The following is a 12,129-nucleotide window of genomic DNA, read 5'->3' as shown; positions in this document are numbered from 1 at the left end:
CGTGCTATACCCTGCGAGCAATGCAAAGCCAGTCCTTCCCCTGAGGAGGATGACATCAGTTGAGAGGGTCCAAGATCCTATCCCCCCAGCATGCGATTATGCAATACACCTTTGTCTCACACCATGCACCATATACAAAGATCTCCCAAGACTCTTCCTGTTTCTTGTAGAGAAACCGAACTGACTATGAGCCAAGGTAAGCCATACCAGAGAGAGAGAAACCTCACAAGAGTCCCATGAACTGTCATCAGAAGGCAGGACCTGAATACAGGCAACACTCCAAAATACAGCGCTAACAGCGTCCCGCACTGGAAAGAAAAACAAACCAGCCGAGCAGTAGCAAGGTGGTGGAGAACAAAGTCGCATAACGTTCTCCAGCAGCAATGCTCCGCAGCCGGTGGTTTACTCCTTAGACCACCAAGGACTTTCCAATGGGGTCTTCACCTCCAAAGGAACTGTACTCACCAGGGGGGAACTAGAGCCCAGCTCCCTACAATGGTCAGGAACACACAATGCCTCTGGCTGCCAGCAATATTCTGCAACAGGCCCGCACAGAGGAATGGGGCGGGGCTTATCCCACCATTAACATTTCTGCTGATTATGTCACACCCCGGAAGGGAAGGACAGGGATAGATTGGATAGGGGAAGTGATGGCAGGAGGTGGGGGAAACTAAAAGGAAGAAAAAGAAGCAGGAAGTTGTAAGTAATTCGGGTGAGGTCAGAGGAGGTGGAGGTGGCAGACCACGAGACCAACAGGAGGAAGGAAGGTGCAGCGGATTGTGAGAAAAGGGTGAGGTATTGGTTAGTGAGCGCAAGTGGTATTGTATTTTGAGTGTGCGTGTTAGTGTGGAATGTATTCTTAGCAGAATAAGGATTGAATGTGAAGTGTTTGGAACTAAGTGGGAGGAGAGTGTCTTAGTAGAAGGTGGGTGGAGGGGAGTAATGGGGTGGAGGAGGGAGTATTAGCGAGGGAGAGGGTGGAGTTACATCATGGGGTGGAGGTGAGGCCTAGAAGGAACAAGTGACATCTGAGGGACGGAAGAGTAAAAAAGGAGAGAACAAAGGTGGGTGGAGTTGGAGACAGAGAATCGGGAGAGCAAAAAGTGAGCATGGCAGAATATGCACTGAAGTAACCAGGGTGTCTGTAAGGTACGATTCCCTATCCGTATAGAACACTAACCACTGGTTATAGTAGGGACCGTTTTAAGAAGTCCCTGAGCGAGATTGTTATACAAGGCAGTCCTATTTATTACAGGAAAGAATTTAGACTACAGGGGATAACATTCAGCGTATACTAATCTGGGGTCCGGGATGCTTCAGTTAGGGAGGTGGTGCGTTTCAAGATGAAAGAGAGAGAGAGAGAGAGAGAGAGTGAGAGAGAGAGAGAGAGAGAGAGAGAGAGAGAGAGAGAGGGGGGGGGGGGGGAGTCCTTAATGAGCCCCTGTGAGGAATTGCCATCTGGCACGGGTACAAAGCCCTGGCCTTTATTATTTTTATTAGCACATACAAAAGCATATTGCACTTGTGCCCTGCTGCATCAGTAGCCCGATCCGCAGCGCTTGCTCTGCTTGTGACGCAGGGCAGGTTCCAGAGTCATAAAATGCCTACTCAACTGCCGCAGCGACAGCAAAGTCACTGCAGCACAGGGGCAACATTTAAGATATGTCCCCTGCACCAAAACTACGATGATCATGAGTATTCCATGCTGGTGGCAGGGGAATCTCCAAGCATAAGCTACGTCTTAGTTTAGGCATTATGCATAGCGATACTTATGATCATGGCCACCACGTCAAAGTTGATATTGCACATCTGTCAGCTCCTGTGAGTCAGCCCTGCTGTGGAAGGGAATGTGTATTTGGTTCAGAGGGCTGATACTGCCACATGGCAGGACATACACCCAGAGGATTCAGCCTCTCTTTGATTCTCTTTTGTAGGGCTGGTAACCCCTTCCCCAGAGACAGCAGCACAGCTGGAAGCCGTCCTGGGCCCAGGTATCAAAGGGGCACATCCATTCAGGAGGAGTAGCCTCACACCAGGTAGCTGTATATCCAAAGATCTTTGCTTTCAGTAGGAGGGAAGGGGGCGGGAGAAGGATAGGCAGACGTGCTCTGGACATTGGAAGCTATGCACACTGGAAGAAGCCTTCCACCATCGTGTTTCTCACTGTCTCTATGTCCCTTTCCTGTCTGCTCCACTTCCCCCGGAGCATAGCACTTTGGGTGCAAGATCAACAGGGAAACGTCCACTCCAGCCAGGAGTAGTGATTGGTCCCCTAAAGCAGGCTAGCTTTAGGCCAATCTCCCGAGGACGTGTGCCTTTAAAAGAAGGAGTCTCGCACCCCTTCAACAGAATTCCTACAGTTCCTTAAGCATCCTTTGAGGTTGAAGAGACATTCTGAACATTCTCAACTGGATTTCCTTTGGAAAGTTGCACTGTCCAAAGCCCTCAGCCTGAGGTGAAGAAGGAGCCATCCAAGACAGAAAGAAGATATGTCCTCTAACTGTCGAACTGGAATATTAAATTATGCCTCCTATTGTAACGATTGTACGTATATTGGCCTACGCCAAGTTGCTTAAAATTGTACGCGAATAAGTCTCTACGGCAAGGTCTAGACCTTAGAAATTGATGTAAGCCGCCATCTTGAATCAAGCCTCCATTTTAGGTTAGAACAGCCATTTTTGGGGTTTTGACAAAGTCACCCTGTAATCTAAAATGGCCGTCTCGTGTGCTCTTGTTCTTGCCTCAACCTCTTCAACCTCTGTAGGAGAGTTAATGTCCAACCTGCCTTCAGGCTACATGTTAGGGTCATGTAGACCTTGTCCTTTGTTGACCTCGGGAGCAGGGGATTACTTGAATCAGCAATGTTAAACTACAAGTATACAAGAACAGTAACGCTATCCGAATATAAAATGCGAAACATTTGTTTGATCTGTATTAAAACAGTATGTAAAGAGTGTAACGTTAAATTAAAGAATAATGGAGTGTGTTAGTAAATGTATTCAAAAGTAAACCGCATGCACGAGATATGTAAATTAGGAAAGTCAACCTGGCGCGACCCTAGCCCAATGTATTATTAACTTGTAAGAGGCTGGATATCATTTTTACAAATTGTATAAATACGTCGATGTCCAGCTAGGAATTCTATTCACTGCTCACATTGAACCCTGCTGGTGGTCTCTGTGATTTATTGATGGCCAAATAGTTATTTGTGTACTTTGTTGAATACTGTTCAGTTTTGTAATAAAGATTCTGGGAATCTTTACAAGCCCATGTCGGTGTATTTTCCTTTGCTTGGTGTAACAGCTTTGATATTGTATTTTTTCTGATGCCACATAACCACTCCATGGGAACATTGGGAGTGACTAGTGCTGTGGACCAGGACCAACCATTCTGCAACTGTCCCTCTGTGCCAGAAGAGCAGGTCCTGAACTGGAGTATCCTGTCCTAAAGGCCTTTACGAAGTCCTCACAGCAACTGGAGGGATAGACCAGCCGAAGCTCCCTGTTCTATCACAGAAACGGTTGCTCCATGTTCCCCGTATCCTGAACAACAGGAAAGGTGCTAGTGCTGGTGTCTGTGTTCCTCAAACCAGCCAAACTATTGCACTTCATCTAAACTAGCTTGATACTGCATCATGTCCTCGTGAAGCATGTCACCTGTTAGGCCCGAAGTGTCTGCTCAACGCCGGAACCCGAACCAAATCTCTGGAGAATCACTCGCCAACTAACTGGGGGTTACAACCATGGCTCGGACCAGCTAGCCCGAGAACCACCGCCTCATTGACTGCATATTGACAAACCTAGATCACCACTTCAACGGCCATCATCCGTCAACTCGAACGGCCATCATCCGCCAACTCGAACCTCAGGAGCGTCACTCACCGACCTCTCCCAGCAACCAGAGCCTGACTCGGCCTGGCCAACTGTGAAGCATTCTTGGGACTGCCCTGATCTTCGTCATTGGACCGCCGTGGTTTGACCGCACAGAGCACTGGCATTCGGCCCTACTGGACACCTGCTTGCTGCCAGAGCCTACTATGTGCCCGACTGAGCCTGATCAGCTCAGATCAATGTTCGAACCTTGGTCTGATGCGTCAGCCGACCAAAAACGGAATCCAGGTACTGTAACACTGAACTGCCCCACATGGGCCCTAGAGACTGGGTAGATCACGATTGCTCCTGTTTTCAACCTAATATCTTTTTATGGTAGTACCTTACCTACCACCCCTGGAACTAAGCTTGAAGTGCTACTTTATCCAGTCTGTCGCATCTTCCCTGTCTTTCCTCTGCGGTGGGTCTTTGTACAGTAATCTCTTTTCGTTCTACTTGCAGATGGTACATTTTATTAAAGTGTTTCTATTTGTATAAAAACATTGATTGGACATTGCCTTTATTTTGGACTGCGGTACTGTATTGTTTGGGTCACTACTGGTTCACCTCTACACCCCTCTTGGAAGTATAGCATTCACTCGGCCCGCGTTACCGCAAAAGGCAAAGGAGGTATATCTCTTGATTGTCCCTGTTTTACCTTTATGATTGCTTGAGTTTTGGTTTGTAGAAGTGTGAGGACTGAGTGGGCCATTTTACCCCTACTCATTCGTGTACTCCTGCGAGGCGGAATCCAATTCATCACAGCCCCTCCAAGACGGATGGCCCTTACTGAGCCCCTCCAACCACCTGATACCAATACTGAGGTCATTCTATGCTTAGTTACTAAACTGTGTAATGTGCGCCGAAGAGCTGGGGTCCCTAACTGGAATAATAATTTCTTGAAAAGGCTTTTATGAAAATGTACTGCAGCCAATTTTATAATCTACTCAATAGAAAAGTTTAAAACAGGAATTTATTTACAAAACAGATGAACAACTAGACCCAACAAAACAAAGACTTCAAACTGTAAGACTTTCTTCATAACCACATCAGTAGCACCAGTACTCAGGATATGAACTCTATTATGTCTAGATTGTAACCTAAATGCTTGCGGGTCGCTTTTATGAGTAGTACATGTTTCTCTACATAGGTGTGTATTGTCAAAAGTATGTATTGCTCAGAATCAAAACAATTAACACTTTGTAGCCCCCTAGTGTTTAAACATGAGACCTTGTTATCTGTTACTGTGGCAGTTTTCTGTCCCTCAATACAGGCATCTTGCACAACACTTATCCGGAGCCCTGGGTTCTTAATTGAGCCAACAGGGCAGTTGAGTGGGTATTTGCTGCTGCCTCCGCCGGATCCTCAATTTCAGGTAATAGGGCATGGCTGGGCTACAGTATAGCTGAGATGTCCGACAAGATGGCCAACCTCAGAGTCTCACAATTGTAGTGTTTTGTCCTAAAGTGCAGTGTCTCAAGCATTTCTATGGTTTCTGCACCTTTTTCGTTGTGGCTAACCTCAAAGAAGGTCCTTTGTCTCTCTTTGCCTACACATGCTTTTAGGACAATTTCCAGGCCATATACATGAGATATGTGGTGCCGTGGCGTGACCGCAAGCAAGTCGTGGTGGACAAGTGGGTCCGTAAACAACGCTGATACCACTTACTTTGATGTAAACCGAACCGACTGAAGAAAGAACAGGGAAACCACAGAAGTTATGAGAAGCCAAACTGACAAGTGAAAGAATGGGTCTCAGCTGCGACGTTACCCCTAAACAATCCAGGAACCAGGAAAAGCAGGAGAACCAGGAGGGGGAGAAAAGATTATTACTGGAACGTTCATACTCATCCCAGTTGTGGCAGAGTATCAAGAGTGAGTGAAGAGAAAGAGCATCATTATGGGCATGGTCATATGGTTTCAGTCGAGATAAAGTATCAAGGGTAAATGAAGAGGGCGAGCATCATACTGGAACGCTCATACTCGTCCCAGTCGAGATAAAGTATCAAGGGTAAATGAAGAAAGCGAGAATCAAACTGGAACAACTTGTTCCAATCGAGATATAGTATTAAGAGTGAATAAAGGACAAGAGAATCAATACTGAAACATTCAAACTCTTCACAGTCAAGAAAAATAGTTGACATTGAATATGGGAAAAACCTTAAGTCTGAATAAGGAGAAAGGAATAAACTTATCCCATGAAACGAAAGGGACAAACCAAACTAGAATAATACAAGAGAAGAACAAGAAGGAAAGAAAGAGTAATCAAGTGAAAGAGATGGTTGAAACCTTGAAGGACCCAGTATCAGTACTGTGTGACTTAAAGGAGTTACCACGACCAACCTAAGGATACTTTATTGAACTGAACTTGGTGAACACCAGCTCACAGGAGAAGGGAGTCATTCTCCTGTGCTTTAGTTGTTCTAACATACATTAGTTGGGAGAGTGGACTGATCTTGAGTAGGAGTTTTCACTTTTCATTTAATCATATTCAGCAGTGAGATGGAAAATCAGATTCTGTGTTCTTCTTCTGACCCACCGCAAGAGGGAGTAATAATTGGAGAGAGGAGTAGTCGTGTGGAGGAGGGAGTAAAGCAGAGAAGGAGGTAGTAATAACAGTGGAAGGATGGCTAACATCAAAATGTGAGGGCAAGAACTAGCATGAGTGCGAACATCAAATGGACAGAAGAGTGCTGGGAGGGGTGAGGCACAGAGGACAAGATGAGAGAGCAGTAAAGGGAGAGGTGTGAGTGTTCATGTAAGACAAAGTCTGAATCAAACAGAGTATTTGTAAGGCACCATCTTTAATCCTATTAGATTACCCAACTATGCAAGTGTGGCCATTAAAACCTAAAAAAGAGAATACACCCTTAAACAAGTATGAAAAGTGTCTCCTTGAACATAAGATCTTACTAAGATATGCCTGCTCATATTAATCAAATAACCTTCCCTCCCCACCCATGAGTCCTCTACTTGACTCTACCACACCTTATGACCCTAACTACCGCCCATGTCCACATTTAGATATTACTGGACAACCTTGAATCTGCCTTCCTGGGCTCTGCGAAAGGATACCAAACTTGAACATACATCCACCTGTCTTATGTTTGTTCTAATATAAATGTCGTTCAAGCACCAGAATTTCTGTTACTCATAATCCTTAGCAAAAATATCATCCACACTGTGTAACTGAACTGTCAGCTCAAATATCAGATACTGACTGTAAGTAAGCCGGCTACTTGGAAGTGTAACCTCAACTCATGCTTCCTATGCTTTTGTACGCATGTCACACAAGCACTTAGAAGCAGTACCTTTGCAATGCAATATAAAACTCAAATACTAATTTGCCTTTTAAGTATTTTGAGTGGGCAAATATCATGCTCAGTGTCTCCTACTTTGTTAACATTACCCTGTAGGCGGAGAGCAGGAATGCAACATCATTTATTTGGCATGCAAGGAATAACGGGTATGGACTATGTCTGGCATTACTTGTACAAAGTATTAGAATGACTGATATTCAGACAGCTAGAATGCCTTTCACACAATCTGCATCCTTTCCAGGTTTTCAGAATTGCATTGGGCATAGACCGTAAACAAATGATATGGCAACTCGCTGCTATACAAAAACGGTTTCACTGAGCACTCGTATAATCCTACCGAACAATGTTAGGGTAGGGTATGTTGTAAACAATTTCTATACACTGCTAAATAATTGTGTACATGAAGAATTGTGACATGTTAAAATGCACATAACATCACAGTGATGCTTTAAAAATGTTTTGCTTGAAAAGTATTGTGGCTATGCAAATATCCCAGTAAATATCTCAGTAGAACAAGTTACTTACCAACTTGTAACGTTCTTTCGATTGGATGTTCCTCCAACGCATTCCTCATCTTAGATGTATATCATCCAGCTTTGCTGCTCTTCGGAAAATTTTTCGCCAGAGGGCGCCGTGCGTCGATGTCGTCCAGTCGATGGTCCCTCGAAGGCCTCTGTCGAGGGTAACGTCATCGGGTGTATAAGTAGCACACGCGGCGTCCGTTAGCCTCAGTTCTGTTTTTCCCGTTTTTATCTTTGATCTTGTACTGTGTAGATTGTGCCGGCAGACAGGTATGAGCCTTGCGAGATTTGAGATGGCAATAACACGGAAACATCTACAGAGGGGTAGGCTGGGAGGGCGATGAGGAATACATTGGAGGAACATCCAATCGAAAGAACGTTACCAGTTGGTAAGTAACTTGTTCTTCAAGTGGATTGTGTCCTCCAACGTATTCCTCATCTTAGATAGACTCCCAAAGCAGTATGGACAATTCCTCTGGAGGAGGGGGTAGATTTTTCGATACTCTTAGATGGCTGAGTATAGTACTGCTTTTCCAAAAGTTAGCTCCCTAGACTGGGAAGCATCCAGGTTATAGAATTTTGAGAAGGTGTGCAGCGAAGACCAAGTTGCTGCTTCGCAAATGGATCTTATTGGAACACCTCTTTGAAGGGCCGTGGAGGAGGCAATGCCTCTAGTGGAATGAGCCCTTAACCCTTCCGGAGGGTCTTTTTGAGCTAGTCTGTAGCATTCTGAAATGCAAAGCACATTCCAGCGTGAAATTGTCTGTTTATTCACCGATTTACCCAGTTTCCTTCCTGTGTAACCTATAAACAGCTGGTTAACCACTCTAAGTCTAGAAAGTCTATAGATGTAAAAGCTTAAAGCTCTTTTAGGATCCAACCTGTGTAATCTTTCCTCCTCCTACGAAGGATGGGGTGGAGGATAGAATGCGGGTAAGACAATTTTCTGACTTAAGTGAAAATCAGATATTACTTTCGGTAAAAATTATGGTTTTACCCTCAACACAACTCTGTCCTTATGGAACACAGTATAGGGTGGCCCAGAAGACAGTGCCTGCAATTCGCTCACTCTTCTTGCTGATGTTAGAGCAACCAAGAAGGCTGTTTTCCACGTTAGTAATCTTAATGGACACGTGTGCATAGGCTCAAAAGGAGCACACATCAATAATTTTAGGACTAAATTGAGATCCCAGATCGGTACTTGAAATGGGTGAGGAGGAAACACATTAGTGAGCCTTTTTAAGAATTGTATTATCAAAGGAATTTTGAAGTAGGAGCATTCTTCCGACGAGCGCTTGAAAATGGAAAGCGCCGCAAGGTAACCTTTTATTGTTCCAATATTCAGACCTCTATGTGCTAGGGTCAGAAGGAAAGATAATACTTCCGGAATAGAACATAGAAAAGGATCGACATTCTTTTCTCTGCACCAGTTGCAAAACTTTTTCCAACGGCAACGGTACAGAGACTTTGTTGCTGGCCTTCTTGCCGAAAGCAACACCTCCATAACGTCATCTGGAAGGTTCCTATCCCTGTATCTAAGCCTTTCAGATACCAAACATGAAGGCTGAGCGTTTTGACCTGAGAGAGAAGGTTCTCTCTCTGTGGAAGACGTATTGGAGGGCAGATGGACATGTCTAGAAGGTCCGGGTACCCGTTCTTCTGGCCCAATCCGGGGCAATTAGGATCATGCGGCTCCGAAACCTTCTCAGCCTCCTGATGACCTGAGGATTGACGGGAATCAGAGGAAACGCGTACAATAGTGGGAAATTCCACTCCACCACGAACGCGTCCCCCAGGGCTCCTCTCGGGGGAAATTCCCCTGAGCAATACCTTTTGCATTTTCGGTTGATTCCGGTTGCAAACAGGTCTACTTGAGGGGTTCCCCAAAGGGCGAAGATCTCTTGAATGACTTCCTGGGCCAGTTCCCATTTGTGGGATACCGTGCTCTGCCTGCTCAGAGCATCTGCCGTCATATTCTCTTCCCCGGCTAGATGAATTGCCGTTAAAGAGATTCCCTCCTGAATCGCCCAATACCAGAGCTGCATTGCTTCTCTGCACAGGGGTAGTGACCCCACGCCTCCTCTTTTGTTTAGGTACTGCATGGCCACTGTGTTGTCCGTCATTATCAGGACATTGTTTCCCGTGACAGATGGCAGGAAGGCCTTCAGCGCTAGTCTGCTTGCCCTCAGCTCTAAAAGGTTGATATGTAGTTTGGACTCCGATGGAGACCAACGACCGCTGATTGTCAAATTGTAGGCATGTGCTCCCCACCCCAGGAGTGAAGCGTCCGTCACTACTGTGATCTCCGGCCATGATTGCCAAATGGGTTCTCCTTTTAGGATGTTCTCTGTACAGGTACACCATACAAGGTCTTGTCTGACCTTGTTCGGAATCTGAAGAAGATCCGTCATTTGACCCGAGAACTGGGACCACTGAGTCTTTAGGGTCCTTTGAAGGGATCTCATCCTCAAGCGTGCGTCTGGCACCAGAAAGATGCAGGATGCCATGAGGCCGAGCAACCTTAAAAAGTCATAAGCCTGGAGATTTTGGGCATTTTGGAATTTGGAAACCATCTGAAGAATGTCTTGAGCCCTCGACTTGGGAGGCAAGCTCTTTCCCAAGGACGTGTCCAATACAGCTCCTATGTACTGAAGCTGTTGGGAAGGTGTCATCTGTGACTTCTTGAAATTGTGGGAAAAGCCCTGTTTGTGGAGGAAGTGGCAGGTGACTTTCAGATGATCCAGTGCTTGCTCGGCAGAGCGCGCTCTGATCAACCAATCGTCCAGGTAGGGGTAAACATGCATCCCCCCTCTCCTGAGGTGCGCTGCCACCACTACCATTAACTTGGTGAAGACCCTCGGGGTGGAGGTCAACCCGAATGGCAGGACTCGAAACTGATAGTGTGAGTCGCCAACTACGAACCTCAGGTATTTTCTGTGTTTGAGATGAATTGGCACATGAAAATAAGCATCCTGGAGGTCCAATGGCACCAACCAGTCTTGGAGTTGATGGGCCTGAAGGATCTGAGAAAGGGTAACCATCTTGAACTTGTCCTTCCTGAGGAACTTGTTCAAGTTTCTTAAGTCCAAGATGGGTCTCAGTCCTCCGTCCGTTTTGGGGATCAAAAAATACGGGGAGTACCAACCCTTGTTCCTCTCCGCTGCAGGTGCTGGTTCTATAGCACCTTTCTCCAGCAGGGTTAGAACTTCCTGCTGTAGGAGCAGGTTTGAAAGTTTCAACGGGTGTCTCCCTGGTGGATTGCTTTGAGGTTGCTTTAGCAAAGGAAGGCAACAGCCTTGGGCTATTATTTCTAGAGCCCAAACATCTGAAGTAATGGCTCGCCATTCTTGCAGATGCTGCGACAGCCTGCCTCCTACAGGTGTTTTGTGGTGCAAGTCATCAAAGTGGTTTTGTGGCGGATGTTGCAGCTGCTGATGGCAAAGAGGCTGCAGCTGGAGCTGGCTTAGCACGTTTTCCTCGTCCACCACGAGTGGCCTTTCTTTGGCCCCTTTGACTGGCCATTCCTCTTGTCTTCCCGTATGCGGTGTAATAACGATCGGATCGTCCCCTCCATGATTGCCCTTGCGCACGAAAAGGCTGAGGTTGCCTAATAGCAGCTCCTAAGGATTTTGCCGCTGCTTTTGAGGTCTGCAACCTCTCAAGGCTCTCGTCAGCCTTGTTGCCAAAAAGGTATGACCCGTCAAAAGGCATGTTCAGGAGGCGGTTCTGTACGTCTACTGCAAAACCCGACTTCCGTAACCACGCAAACCTGCGCATTACCCTGCTAGTGCCCATGGACCTGCTTACACTATCCGCAGTGTCCAATCCAGTTTCCTAGCCTAACGATGGCTAGGAAACCTTCCCTTTCTTCCCCTTCTGGTATGTGCTCCGCCGCCATTGCGATGCACTCCCATAGAGTGTATGAAAATGTTGCCAAGGCACATGTGGAGTTGGCAGATTTGAATGCCATGCTCCCGGCTTAAAATACCTTCCGTGCCCAACCATCCACACGCTTATTGTCCCTGTCTGGAGGGATAGACGGGTACGCAAGTTTGTTGGAATCTGTGGCTGCTTGTATGACCAAACTCTCAGGAGTTGCATGTTTTGACAGATAGCTGGGGTCGCTACTGGCTGGGCAGTATTTTGATGCGAGGGATTTATTTACCGGAGGAATAGAATCCGGAGTTTCACAATTTTTGGCTACCCTGTTTTGTAAGGCTACATGAAAAGGTAGTACTGGGTCTTCAGTGGGACCATGGTCCAATATGTCTGTTAAATCGTCCTGTATGAATTGGGCTGGTGGTCTAGACCATCCCAAGTAATCTACCACCTTGGTCATTAACTGACGGTAAGATGGACTGGCATGCTCTCCTGGATCTGGTCTACCGAAGTCATTCTCAGGAAAGGTGTCAATGCCACT

The 12,129-nt window shown here is 46.2% G+C and overlaps 1 protein-coding gene across 1 annotated transcript in view; it reads right to left on the bottom strand.

Annotated features, from left to right (window-relative positions):
• The window catches only part of LOC138528195 (transient receptor potential cation channel subfamily M member 2-like), a 679,103-nt gene that overhangs the window by 218,412 nt on the left and 448,562 nt on the right, over positions 1–12,129 (bottom strand). The window lies entirely within an intron of this gene.

Source organism: Ambystoma mexicanum, chromosome 7q, assembly GCF_040938575.1.
Source record: "Ambystoma mexicanum isolate Mex_15411 chromosome 7q, UKY_AmexF1_1, whole genome shotgun sequence".
Classification (NCBI taxonomy): domain Eukaryota; kingdom Metazoa; phylum Chordata; class Amphibia; order Caudata; family Ambystomatidae; genus Ambystoma; species Ambystoma mexicanum.
The sequence above is the reverse complement of the archived record's forward strand: the minus strand, read 5'-3'. Positions and strand labels throughout refer to the sequence as shown.